The sequence below is a fragment of the Apodemus sylvaticus genome, chromosome 9, assembly GCF_947179515.1.
Source record: "Apodemus sylvaticus chromosome 9, mApoSyl1.1, whole genome shotgun sequence".
Lineage (NCBI taxonomy): Eukaryota > Metazoa > Chordata > Mammalia > Rodentia > Muridae > Apodemus > Apodemus sylvaticus.
This window is the reverse complement of record NC_067480.1, coordinates 291758-304531: the sequence shown is the minus strand read 5'-3', so window position 1 is coordinate 304531 and position 12774 is coordinate 291758.

The window sequence follows — 12774 nt, the reverse complement described above, 5'->3', positions numbered from 1 at the left end:
AACAATAGTGTGAACCAACCAGTATCCCCAGAGCTCCCAGGGACGTAACCACCAACCAAAGAATACACATGGGTAGCAGAGGATGGCATGGTTGAACATCAATGAGAGGAGAGGCCCTTGGACGAATTGAGGCTCATTGCCCCAGGGTAGGGGAATGCCAGGTCAGGGAAGTGGTGAGTAGGTGGGTTAGTGAGCAGGGAGAGGGGGAATGGGATAGGGGGGTTTTGGAGGGGAAATGAGGAAGGGGATAGCATTTGAAATGTAAATAAACTAATTTTTAAAAAAAGAATGTAGCCTTACTTAAGAAGTAAGGTTTTTGCAAATATAATGAAGTTAAAATGAAGTCCCTAGGGTAGGTCCTAATCCGCCATAACTGATATCCTTATGAATGGGAAATTGGCCACAAACACAGACTTATACAAAAGGAAGATTACAGTTAGAAGATGGTTCAATCAGTAAAGTGTTTGCCAAACAAGCATTTGGAACCAAAATTCAATCTCCCAGAACTTAAGAAGCTGCCTATGGCAGCACATTCTCAGCACACAGTAGGTAGAGACAGGCAGGTCACTGGCATTTGCTAATGTAGCTGAATCAATGAGACCCAGCTTCAGTCGGTGTGAGATGGCTCAAAACTAAGATGGAGAATAATTAAAGAACACACCCAATGTCAGTTCTATCCTCCACAAGCACATGTACAAGGAAGAATACATGAAGATTGGAGTTATGCTACCATAAACAAAATTTTAAAACCTGAGCATTCAGAAGCTGCTAAAAGGAAGATCTCTCCCTCTACTATACAGACCAAGCATGCCCCCAAAACATTCACTTCAAATTCTTGCCTCTGAACACATGAGACAAGACGTTTCTGGTTTTCTGAGTCATTTTATTTCAGCTGATTTAGGAAACTAGCACAGACAATATAGTGTTATAAAAAATTAAAATGCAAAGAATTCTGAAGGTGTACCAAAAGAACCTTAGAACCCTCCAGTCTGTACAGCTGCTATAAAGCTCATCATAGCTGAGTCTTCAGCAAACCATCTGGTTTATACATACATTCTTAATTTCAATTTTGTGTCACATTTCATCCTTTAGCAGACTTTTAAAGGTTGTGCTATCTCACAGTGTTATTGCACTAATAAGTTAGAATATATAGGAGCTGGAGAGATGACTCAGCATTTAAGATCTCTGGTCTTCCTGAGAACCCAGGTTCGATTTCCAGCACTCACATAGTGGCTCATAACCATCTGTATTGCCAGTCCCAGGGGATTTAATACCCCCTTCTGGCCTCTGTGAACTCCAGATACATTTGTTGTTCATAGATATATCTGCAGTACCAAACACCAATATACTTAACTAAATTTTAAAATTTCAAATATATTTGAAAGCACTTTGAAGAAGAGAAAATATAAACATAACAGAGGTAAGAAGATGATAGGCAAAGAAAGAAGCTGAACAGACAATTGTTCAATTCAGGTCAATTGTTAACTCTTAATATTTTTAAATAGTCTATAATTACATGATCCTTCTCTCATGTGTTAAAACAATAAACAACTACACTGATCTGTTTAGGGCTGTCTATGGTTACATATTCCAGAGGAATAAATAGTGTGTGACAGCCATTCCCAGGAGGTTCACACAACTGACACCTATTAAATAAGGCTATCCCAGGGAGGCTGATGTTTTCTTACATATGTAAAATTGCTTTAGACAAACTGCATGACTCAGAGTAATATCCAATGAATAGAAAGAGACCACTATCCTTTTCGGATGGAATGCACTCAGATTCCTTACAAGACAGAGACTCTAGATTCAGTGAAAGATGCCCCTCTAAAAGCATCAGCCTCATCCTAAAGGCAGAACTATTCATCTCCCCTTTCAGATACCTCTCTTCCAGTATATGTTTTACAGTTGGAGCTGGCTCTTGATGTTCTTTTTTAAAGAAACTAAATACTGAGAATACATACACACACACACACACAAACCACAAACACACACACACTGAGGAGTAAGGCCATCCTTAAACAATGAAACAAATAGGCCATCTTTTGAGCTAAGAAATACATAATTATGTTTTTAAAAAAGCTAAATATATTAATTCTATGAAAAACTTCACCCAAAGCATCCAGAACTTTAATGTCTATATTCTATCACTGTTCCTGCAACAGTCAGCAGATCTCTGCCACACCTGAAGCTAAGACAAAATTAAAGGTTTAGCCAGTATTTCTCCTTTAAGTATTGTGTTTAAAAGACAAGGGATGTTCTCCAGCTCCATTGTTTCTAATGGCTAAATAGTACTCCAATGTGTATAAATACCACAATTTTTTATCCATTCCTCCGTTGAGGGACATCTGGGTTCTTTCCAGCTTCTGGCTATTATAAATAGGGCTGCTATGAACAGTGGAGCATGTATCCTTATTACATGCTAGGGAATCCTCTGGGTATATGCCCAGCAGTGGTATGGCAGGGTCCTCATGGAGTGACGTGCCCAGTTTTCTGAGGAACCACCAGACTGATTTCAAGAGTGGTTGTACCAATTTGCAACCCCACCAGCAGTGGAGGAGTGTTCCTCTTACTCCACATCCTCACCAACACCTGCTGTCTCCTGAGTTTTTACTCTTAGCCATTCTGACTGGTGTGAGGTGGAATCTCAGGGTTGTTTTGATTTGCATTTCCCTAATGACTAATGATGTTGAGAATATTTTAAGGTGTTTCTCAGCCATCCGAAGTTCTTCAGGTGAAAATTCTTTGTTTAGCTCTGTACCCCATTTTTAATAGGGTTATTTGGTTTTCTGGGGTCTAACTTCTTGAGTTCTTTGTATATATTGGATATTAGTCCTCTGTCAGATGTAGGGTTAATAAAGATCTTTTCCCAATTTGTTGGTTGCCGTTTTGTCCTTTTGATGGTGTCCTTTGCCTTACAGAAACTTTGTAATTTTATGAGGTCCCATTTGTCAGTTCTTGATCTTAGAACATAAGCTATTATCTTAGAACATAAGCTATTGGTGTTCTGTTCAGGAACTTTCCCCCGGTACCGATATCCTCAAGGGTCTTCCCCAGTATGTTTTCTATTAGTTTCAGTGAAGTAACCCAATCTCAAAAGATTGATTATGGTATGTACTCACTGATAAGCAGATATTAGCCTAGAAACTTGGAGTACCCAAGACATAATCCACATTTCAAATGATGTTCAAGAAGAACGGAGGAGTGGCCCCTGGTTCTGGAAAGGCTCAGTGCAACAGTATAGGGCAATACCAGAACAGGGAAGTGGGAAGGGTTGGATGGGGGAACAGGGGGATGCAAGAGGGCTTATGGGACATTCCGGGAGTGGGGAGCCAGGAAAGGGGAAATCATTTGAAATGTAAATAAAAATATATCGAATAAAAAAATAAAAGACAAGGGAGAAACATGAGGCGTGTAAATTATGTTTCATTGATAAATTTGCAAGGAAAATAACTGAATTGAAAATTTATTATCACCTCTCACCAGGCAATGGTGGCACACACCTGTAATCCCAGCACTTGGGAGGCAGAGGCAGGCGGATTTCTGAGTTCGAGGCCAGCCTGGTCTATAGAGTGAGTTCCAGGACAGCCAGGGCTATACAGAGAAATCCTGTCAAAAAAAAAAAAAACCCAAATCCAAAGAAAATTTATTATCCTGTATCATCTCTTTTTTTACTTTTGTATGAGCATTTTGTCTATATGTATCTATGAGCTCAGAAGAGGGCATAGGAGACATGAAACTGAAGTTATAGGCAGTTGTGAACCATCGTATCTGAGAATTGAACCTGGAACCTCTGCAATAATAGCCAGTGCTCTTAGCAACTGAGTTATCTCTCCAGTTCTTCTATGTTAACTCTGAAATTTAAGTCAATTCCTCTGTATTTGTTAACTACTTCCTTCATTCAGAAAAATATCTGCAGATGTGCACACAGGCCAGGGATGTGTGTTACTTTGTTTTGCTGTTTGCTTGCTTATGGTAAATATCTGCTAATATCCCAGCACTTGGGATGCAGAGGCAAGCAAATCTCTGAATTCAAAGCCAGTCTCGTCTATATAGTGAGTTTCAGGCCTTCCAGGGCTACGTTGTGTGACTTTGTCTCAAAAATCAAAAGAACGGTGGTGGTGGCACACGCCTGTAATCCTAGCATTCTGGGAGGCAAAGGCAGGCCAGTTTCTGAGTTCGAGGCCAGCCTGGTCTGCAGAGTGAGCTCCAGGACAGCCAGGGCTACACAGAGAAACCCTGTCTCGAAAAAACCAAATCCAAAAAAAAAAAAAAATCAAAAGAGAGAGAGAAAGAAAGAAAGAAAGAAAGAAAGAAAGAAAGAAAGAAAGAAGAAGAAGAAGAAGGGAAGGAAGGAAGGAAGGAAGGAAGGAAGGAAGGAAGGAAGGAAGGAAGGAAGGAAGGAAGGAAGGAAGGAAGGAAGAAGGAAAGGAAAGAAAGAGAGAGAGAAAGAAAGAGAGAGAGAGAAAGAAAGAGAGAGAGAGAAAGAAAGAAAGAAAGAAAGAAAGAAAGAAAGAAAGAAAGAAAGAAAGAAAGAAAGAAAGAAAGAAAAAGAAAGAAAGAGAGAGAGAGAAAGAATGAGAGAGAAAGAAAGAAAGAGAGATAAGGAAAAAAGGAATGAGGGGGAAAGGAAGGAAGGAAGGAAGGAAGGAAGGAAGGAAGGAAGGAAGGAAGGAAGGAAAGAGGGGGAAGGAACGAAAGAGAGAGAAAGGAAGGAAGGAAGAGAAAGAAAGAAAGAAAGAAAGAAAGAGAGAGAGAGAGAGAGAGAGAGAGAGAGAGAGAGAGAGAGAGAAAGAATGAGAGAGAAAGAAAGAAAGAGCGATAAGGAAAAAAGGAATGAGGGGGAAAGGAAGGAAGGAAGGAAGAAAGGAAGGAAGGAAAGAAGGAAAGAGGGGGAAGGAACGAGAGAGAAAGGAAGGAAGGAAAAGAAAGAAAGAAAGAAAGAAAGAAAGAAAGAAAGAAAGAAAGAAAGAAAGAAAGAAAGAAAGAAAGAAAGAAAGAAAAAGAAAGAGAAAGAGTGAAAGAAAACGGGGAAGGGAAGGAGGGAGGGAGGAGTGAAGAAAGAAGATGTAATCAGAAAGCTACCACTAGTCACTTGGATGAATACTATGATGATACTGAGGTCAATAGGCGTGAGTGAAAATATGGCTTTCTGAAAATTGTTTCTGTACATCACTGAGCTTACAGTCTGATTATCCTACAACACCTTCATGGTCCTAACACAGATTTATTTAGACTATTTTCTTTCCACCCCACAGTTATGAATAATGGAACAGTTCAGTCATTCTGTTACAGACAACACCACTCACTCAAGCACACATAAACACACATTGCTCTCATCACACAGTTGATTCTACACATCAGATGAACAATTAAATTAAAATATATGAAATAGGCCAACACTGGATTCCAATCCATTTGCAGTTTTGTTTTCCTTGTATTCAAAAGGTCTTATGGAGCATGAACATATATTCTAAAGATTTTATGACTGTTACCCACTTTATTTAAAAGCCATACCACTCTGAAATGTGTGCAACTAGATACAGAAAAAACAATATACAGAGCTTAAAACATTGATTTTAAAAAACATGGTGCTAGTGACCTGTAATGACAAATTACATGGCTAAGCTTAAGGTTTGCCCACTTTACTATTAATTATATTCAATGAAAACTTCATTGCTGCTGGGCAGTAGTGGCTCGTGCCTTTAATCCCAGCTCTTAGGAGGCAGAAGCAGGTAGATCTCTAAGTTTGAGGCCAGCCTGATCTACAGAGTTTCAGGAGAGCCATGACTACACAGGGACACCATGTCTCAAACAAACAACACAACACAAATAACACAGCACACACACACAAAAAAAACCCACATTTATTTCTGTTGGCTGAGTGTAGTCACATCAGAGTTGAATAAAGTCATCGCATATTATTATAGAAGAATGATATATGTATCTGTAGATGAATAAGAACTAATAGAATGACTGTGTTTTTAATGCTATTACATGAAGTGTGTACACATTTTTAAATATACTCCACATAGCCATAAATAGTGATTTTATATAAAACAGGTCTGAGTATTCAGTTGAATCAGAAGGAAAGTGGGGTGGAAAAGCTTGGTAAGCCTCTTTCTTCTCAACTATACAAGAACAAGTAGAGGAGAGCAAGACCAATCTTTGCTGTACTTCAAATACTGTGTCTTCTTTTTTCCTTTCTGGTATTTCAGAACAGGGTTTCTCTGTGTATCCTTAGCTTTCCTGTAACTCACTCCATAAACCAGGCTGGTCTTTAACTCAGAGTTCTACCTGTCTCTGCCTCTTGGGTGCCGAGATTAAAGGCATGCACCACCACTGTCAGGCTACTGTGTCTTAAAATTTAGTATCAACTTTATTTATCTGACACTTTCACAGATATGTAGGAATATAGTGTCTCTAGGAAAAAATAACAGAAATAAGCCTGAATTTGACATGAAAATATGTGTATGAACTGTTCATCTTAAAGCATGTACTTCCTAACATATCTATTGAAAGGACCAAGGAACAACAACCAAGAGGTCAACAGCTCTCCATTTCAAGCACCTAGGTTTTGGCACTCAAATATTACTCTCTACTAAAAACAGCCAGAACTCATTGAAAACATAATGACTCTACAATTTGGGAGAGAAATGTACAAAATTAGAATAAACATCTCTTACTCAAGTCAGGCAGAAGAATCTGCCTAATTTGAAATATATAGGAGAGATCTATCAAATGATCTATCAAATACTAAAGAAGTTCTCACTCTCCCAAGATGGGATAATTTACACAATAAAAGGAATACCAGTGACAATAAATTGAAATCTCAATTGCTTTAAAACCAATGCATCCACATCAATGTCTTACAAAGTAAAGTGAGGACCAAAGAGATGGCTGAGCAGTTAAGAGCCACCCTGCTGCTCTTCCAGAGGATTGAGTTCAGTTCCCAGCATTCACATCAGGCAGCTCACAACCTCCAATAACTTGAACTCCAGGGTATCCAACACCTTTTTCTAGCTTCCTTGCGCATGTGACATATACACAGAGACAAATACAGAAATAAAAATGAAACGTTTTTAAAGAAAAATGAGAAGAATCTCATTAATCACTTTGGTGAATGCTTAAAAACCAAACCATTATTCTTTATTAGTGTCTCTCCTCTATCTTTTCTTTCTTTTTCAGAGCTGAGGATGGAACCCAGGACTTTGCTGTTCAAAGACTCTACCCCTTAGCTACATCTCCACCCAACATTCATTAGTTTTTCTTTAGTGAACATACACCATATGGATTTCATTATGGTGTTTTCATTACAACTTTCATCTGACTCCTCATCCCCAACTCCTATCTCCCTTTCTTTTAATCCCCTTTTGTTGTTACCCCACCCTCCACACAACACCCCCCACTGCTGCTCATATATATTCCAGTAAATACCTTCACACACATACATACACACACACACACACACACACACACACATGAGGGAGAGGTGTATATACACATACAAATTAAAGTCTAGGACTATACATAAGAAAACACACAGTGCTTCAATTTGTTTCATTTCAATTAATCAAATAGATCAATTTGTAACTATTTTCATGCAAATATCATGATTTCATTTTTTCTTTATAACTAAAGAAAATCCCATGGTGTATTTGTGTCATATTTTTCTTATCTACTAATAGACATATACACTTGGTTACATTTCTTAGGTATTTTAGAAAAGACAACAATAAATAGATGAGTAAGTATCTCTGCAGTAAGACATTCAGTCTTTCAGGTATATACCCAGGAATGGTGTAACTGAGACATGCTACTTATATTTTTAGTTTTCAAGGAACCTCCATACCAGTTTCTAAAGTTGCTTACTAAATTGGGTCCCAACCAACAGTGAATAAGGTTATTCTTTCTCTATATACACTGCACTACTGCGTGTTTTCTTAGAGTTTTCTGGAGATGGAATGTTGAAACTATATATATGTACATATGCACACATATATATTCTAAACTGTCTGATGTATAGTTGGCAAATATTTTCTCCCACTTTATAGACTGTCTTTTCAATCTGGTGATTATTTTCTTTATTATGCTAAAAAGTTAATTTCATATATTTTGATTTGTCCATTCTTGGAGTCACTTTTCTGTGCTACTGGAATCCATTACATAAAATTCTTGTCTACGTCTGAAGAAGGAAATGGAAGAAGACCTCAAAAAATGGGAAAACCTCCCATGCTCCTGGATCGGTAGAATCAATATAGTTAAAATGGCCATTTTGCCTAAAGCACTATACAGATTCAATGCAATACCCATCAAAATCCCAACTCAATTCTTCACAGAGTTAGAAAGAGCAATTATCAAATTCATCTGGAACAACAAAAAACCCAGGATAGCTAAAACTATTCTCAGCAACAAAAGAAAATCTGGGGGAATCAGTATCCCTGACCTCAAGCAATACTACAGAGCAATAGTGTTAAAAACTGCATGGTATTGGTACAGTGACAGGCAGGAGGATCAATGGAACAGGATTGAAGATCCAGAAATGAACCCACACACCTATGGCCACTTGATCCTCGACAAAGAGGCTGAAAACATCGAATGGAAAAAAGATAGCCTTTTCAACAAATGGTGCTGGTTCAACTGGAGGTCAGCATGCAGAAGAATGCGAATTGATCCATCCTTGTCTCCTTGTACTAAGCTCAAATCCAAATGGATCAAGGACCTCCACATAAAGCCAGACACTCTGAAGCTAATAGAAAAGAAATTGGGGAAGACCCTTGAGGACATCGGGACAGGGAGAAAGTTTCTGAACAGAACACCAATAGCGTATGCTCTAAGAGCAAGAATTGACAAATGGGACCTCATAAAATTACAAAGTTTCTGTAAGGCAAAGGACACCATCAAGAGGACAGATCGGCAACCAACAAATTGGGAAAAGATCTTCACCAATCCTACATCAGATAGAGGGCTAATATCCAATATATATAAAGAACTCAAGAAGTTAGACTCCAGAAAACCAAACAACCCTATTAAAAAATGGGGTACAGAGTTAAACAAAGAATTCTCACCTGAAGAACTTCGGATGGCGGAGAAACATCTTAAAAAATGCTCAACTTCATTAGTCATTAGGGAAATGCAAATCAAAACAACCCTAAGATTTCATCTTACACCAGTCAGAATGGCTAAGATTAAAAATTCAGGAGACAGCAGGTGTTGGAGAGGGTGTGGAGAAAGAGGAACACTCCTCCACTGCTGGTGGGGTTGCAAATTGGTACAACCACTCTGGAAATCAGTCTGGCGGTTCCTCCGAAAACTGGGTACCCTACTTCCAGAAGATCCTGCTATACCACTCCTGGGCATATACCCAGAAGACTCCCCACCATGTAATAAGGATACATGTTCTACTATGTTCATAGCAGCCCTATTTGTAATTGCCAGATGCTAGAAAGAACCCAGGTATCCCTCAACAGAAGAGTGGATGCAAAAAATGTGGTATATCTACACAATGGAGTACTATTCAGCCATTAGAAACAATGAATTTATGAAATTCTTAGGCAAATGGATGGAGCTAGAGAATATCATACTAAGTGAGATAACCCAGACTCAAAAGGTGAATCATGGTATGCACTCACTAATAAGTGGATATTAACCTAGAAAACTGGAATACCCAAAACATAATCCACACATCAAATGAGGTACAAGAAGAAAGGAGGAGTGGCCCCTGGTTCTGTAAAGACTCAGTGAAACAGTATTCAGTAAAACCAGAACCGGGAAGTGGGAAGGGGTGGGTGGGAGGACAGGGGAAGAGAAGGGGGTTTGCGGGACTTTCGGAGAGTGGGGGGGCTAGAAAAGGGGAAATCATTTGAAATGTAAATAAATTATATCGAATAAAAAAAAAAGAAAAAAAAGAAAAAAAAAGAAAAAAAATTCTTGTCTACGTTAACACACTCAAGTATTTTATTTGTGTTTATCTCTAGCAGTTTAAAAGTTTATATTAAGATCTTTGATGGGCTTTCATTTATTGTTATGCAGGGTGAGATATATAGATCTAGTTGCATTCTACATGTAGATGTCCTAATACCATTTATTGAACAGGCTTTTTTTCAGTGTATATTTTGACACCTATGTCAAAAAATTAGGCGGCTGTAACTGTGCAAATTTATTTATGCATATTCTCTTCTAGCTCACTGGTCTACATAACTTCTTTTGGGGAGTGCCAGTACAAGTGGTCTTTGTCACTTTAACTCTGCAGTATAATTTGGAGATCAGCTATTTTGATGCTTCTAGCATTGTTCTTTCTTCTTGGGATTGCTTTGGTCAATCAGAGTTTTTTGCTTCCAAGTTGGAATATTTTTCTATATTTGTGAATATGGGGATTTTGGTGAGGATTGTGTTTTTTTCTGAAGACCACAATCTGTAATATAACCCTTGTGAAATTTTAATTCTGCCAACCCATGAATATGGGAGGTCCTTCCATCTTATAGAATGTTTTTCAGAATCCTTCTAGAATTTTCTTCAGCAAATATTTCACCTTTAGTGTCATCTAAAGATGGTTCCTGAGACCTGAGGTCCCATGAGTACTTCTATACAGCTGCTGAAATGAAATTACTGTTTCTCATACTAATTCAAGGCCTGATTACTAAACTCAGCAGTAGAACCTACTGAAAACACCCACTCAGGAACCAAGAAGAAACATCAACATGGACCAAAATGCCACCATGATTCTTTTTCCTTTTGTATGTGGATAGCAGAAAATCATAGGTATCAGACACCAATGAGTCACAGGATCCTACTCCCTCCTAATTCCTTCTAGTCCTACCACAAAAACTTAGAAATACACATTTTCTTCAATTTGATCCACCATTGTGAAACAGCAGAGTCAACTTCCTCCCCACATGCTAGCCTAGGCAACTTGCATTTACCATGAAAATAAAATCTGAAAAGTTATGTGTGGGTGAACTTACACTTTACTCAGTTTCTCATCAAAATTGAAGTGTATATTTTACAGTACAACTCAATTCATATTACAAATGCTTAGCAACCATGCAAGGCTGTGGGCTGCCATATTGAACCAAACAGAACTTACACTAACAGATCTCAACCCTGGGATTCCTTCCTGCCTCTCTATTAAAGTTTCCCTGATTTGCCTAGATGTTCTTTATTTCTTTTTCTGCACATTGTCTCTCTCACCAAAATGCTCTTTTCATTCCTCAAAACTCTACTTTGTAATGAAAACTTCCCTGAGCCCTGATTCTTCATAACTTGGATAAAGTCAAATGTTCTTTCCTTTTTACCATTTCTGGGATCAACATATATATACCACTATTAAAGCACCTATCACATTTGGATTTCAACATTCATTCTCCTCTCTAATTCCTTAAAAACTTAAATTTATTGAAGGTAACATGGAATTTTATTCATATTTATATCTCCTTTACTGACTAAGGAGATTGGAATAATGTAGCCACTTAATGACTGATTCTGCAATGAAGAGAATGCTAGTAATACTACAGATTTCAGATTTAAGTATTCTTTTTGGAGTACCTTAAAATGTATTGGGCACATGGACTTAATATATTGGTATGTCAGTTAATTGATAGCTATTAAGACATATATCCAACACTAGAAGAGCTTATATGCTAGATCAAAACTAGAAAATATATTCAGTAGAGTCAGTGAGATGGTTTAGCAGGTGAAGACCTGTGCCATCACTCCAGATGACCTGAGTTCAGTACCTGGGACCCATGTAGGGGAAGGAGAGATTCAATTCAGGAAAGTTGTCCCATAATTGACACAGAACTGGTGTGGTGGTGGTGGTGGTGGTGGTGGTGGTGGTGGTGTGTGTGTGTGAAAATATTTGTGAAAATAAAAATATATTTAGAAAATATTTAAATATGTTGTGAACCTAAATATTGTTCCAGGTTCTTAAGACAGATCTATAAGAAGAGTCAAAGGTGCCAGACGGTGGTAGCACATGTCTGTAATCCCAGCACTCTAGGAGGCAAAGGCAGGTAGATTTCTGAGTTCGAGGCCAGCCTGGCCTACAGAGTGAGTCTAGGATAGCCAGGGCTATACAGAGAAACCCTGTCGCAAAAAAAAAAAAAAAAAAAAAGAATCAAAGGTACTAGAGGGATGACTCAGCAGTTAAGAGCATTTACTATTCTTGCAGAGGAACCAAATTTGAAGCCAAGAACTCATGTTGGATGGCTCACAACTGCCTGTACTCCAGCTCCAGGAGATCTAATGCCTCTGCCCTCCAGCAGCACCTGCTCTTTCTCTCTCCTCTCTCTCTCTCTCTCTCTCTCACACACACACACACACACACACACATACACACACACACACACACAGAGACACACACACATGAAGTCAATCTTAGGATAAATAAAAAATATAGGGCCCATATGTTCCTGGAGCTTATATCCTGGTAATAGGAGACAGAAGGTAAATACATCAATAAATAAATTACCAAGAGATTTTCTGACACTAATAAGTCATGACTCATGTATCATACTTCCTCTCACTGTCCCATGGAAGACAGATGTGATTAATCAGCACCTCTCCCTCCTGAGCTGAGCTCAGAGTCAGAACTCTTCTCAGTGTGGAATTGCAAGCATATGAAATCCATCCAAGTTGTCACTTTGGTGAAGTTTTGTTATCCAAAGCCTAGACCCTTCTATAAGATGGTTATTTTCAAATTCCAAGAACCAGCTCTGGCAAAACACCATCAATCTCATTGTTTTAGAGAATTTCATAATCTCTCTCTCTCTCTCT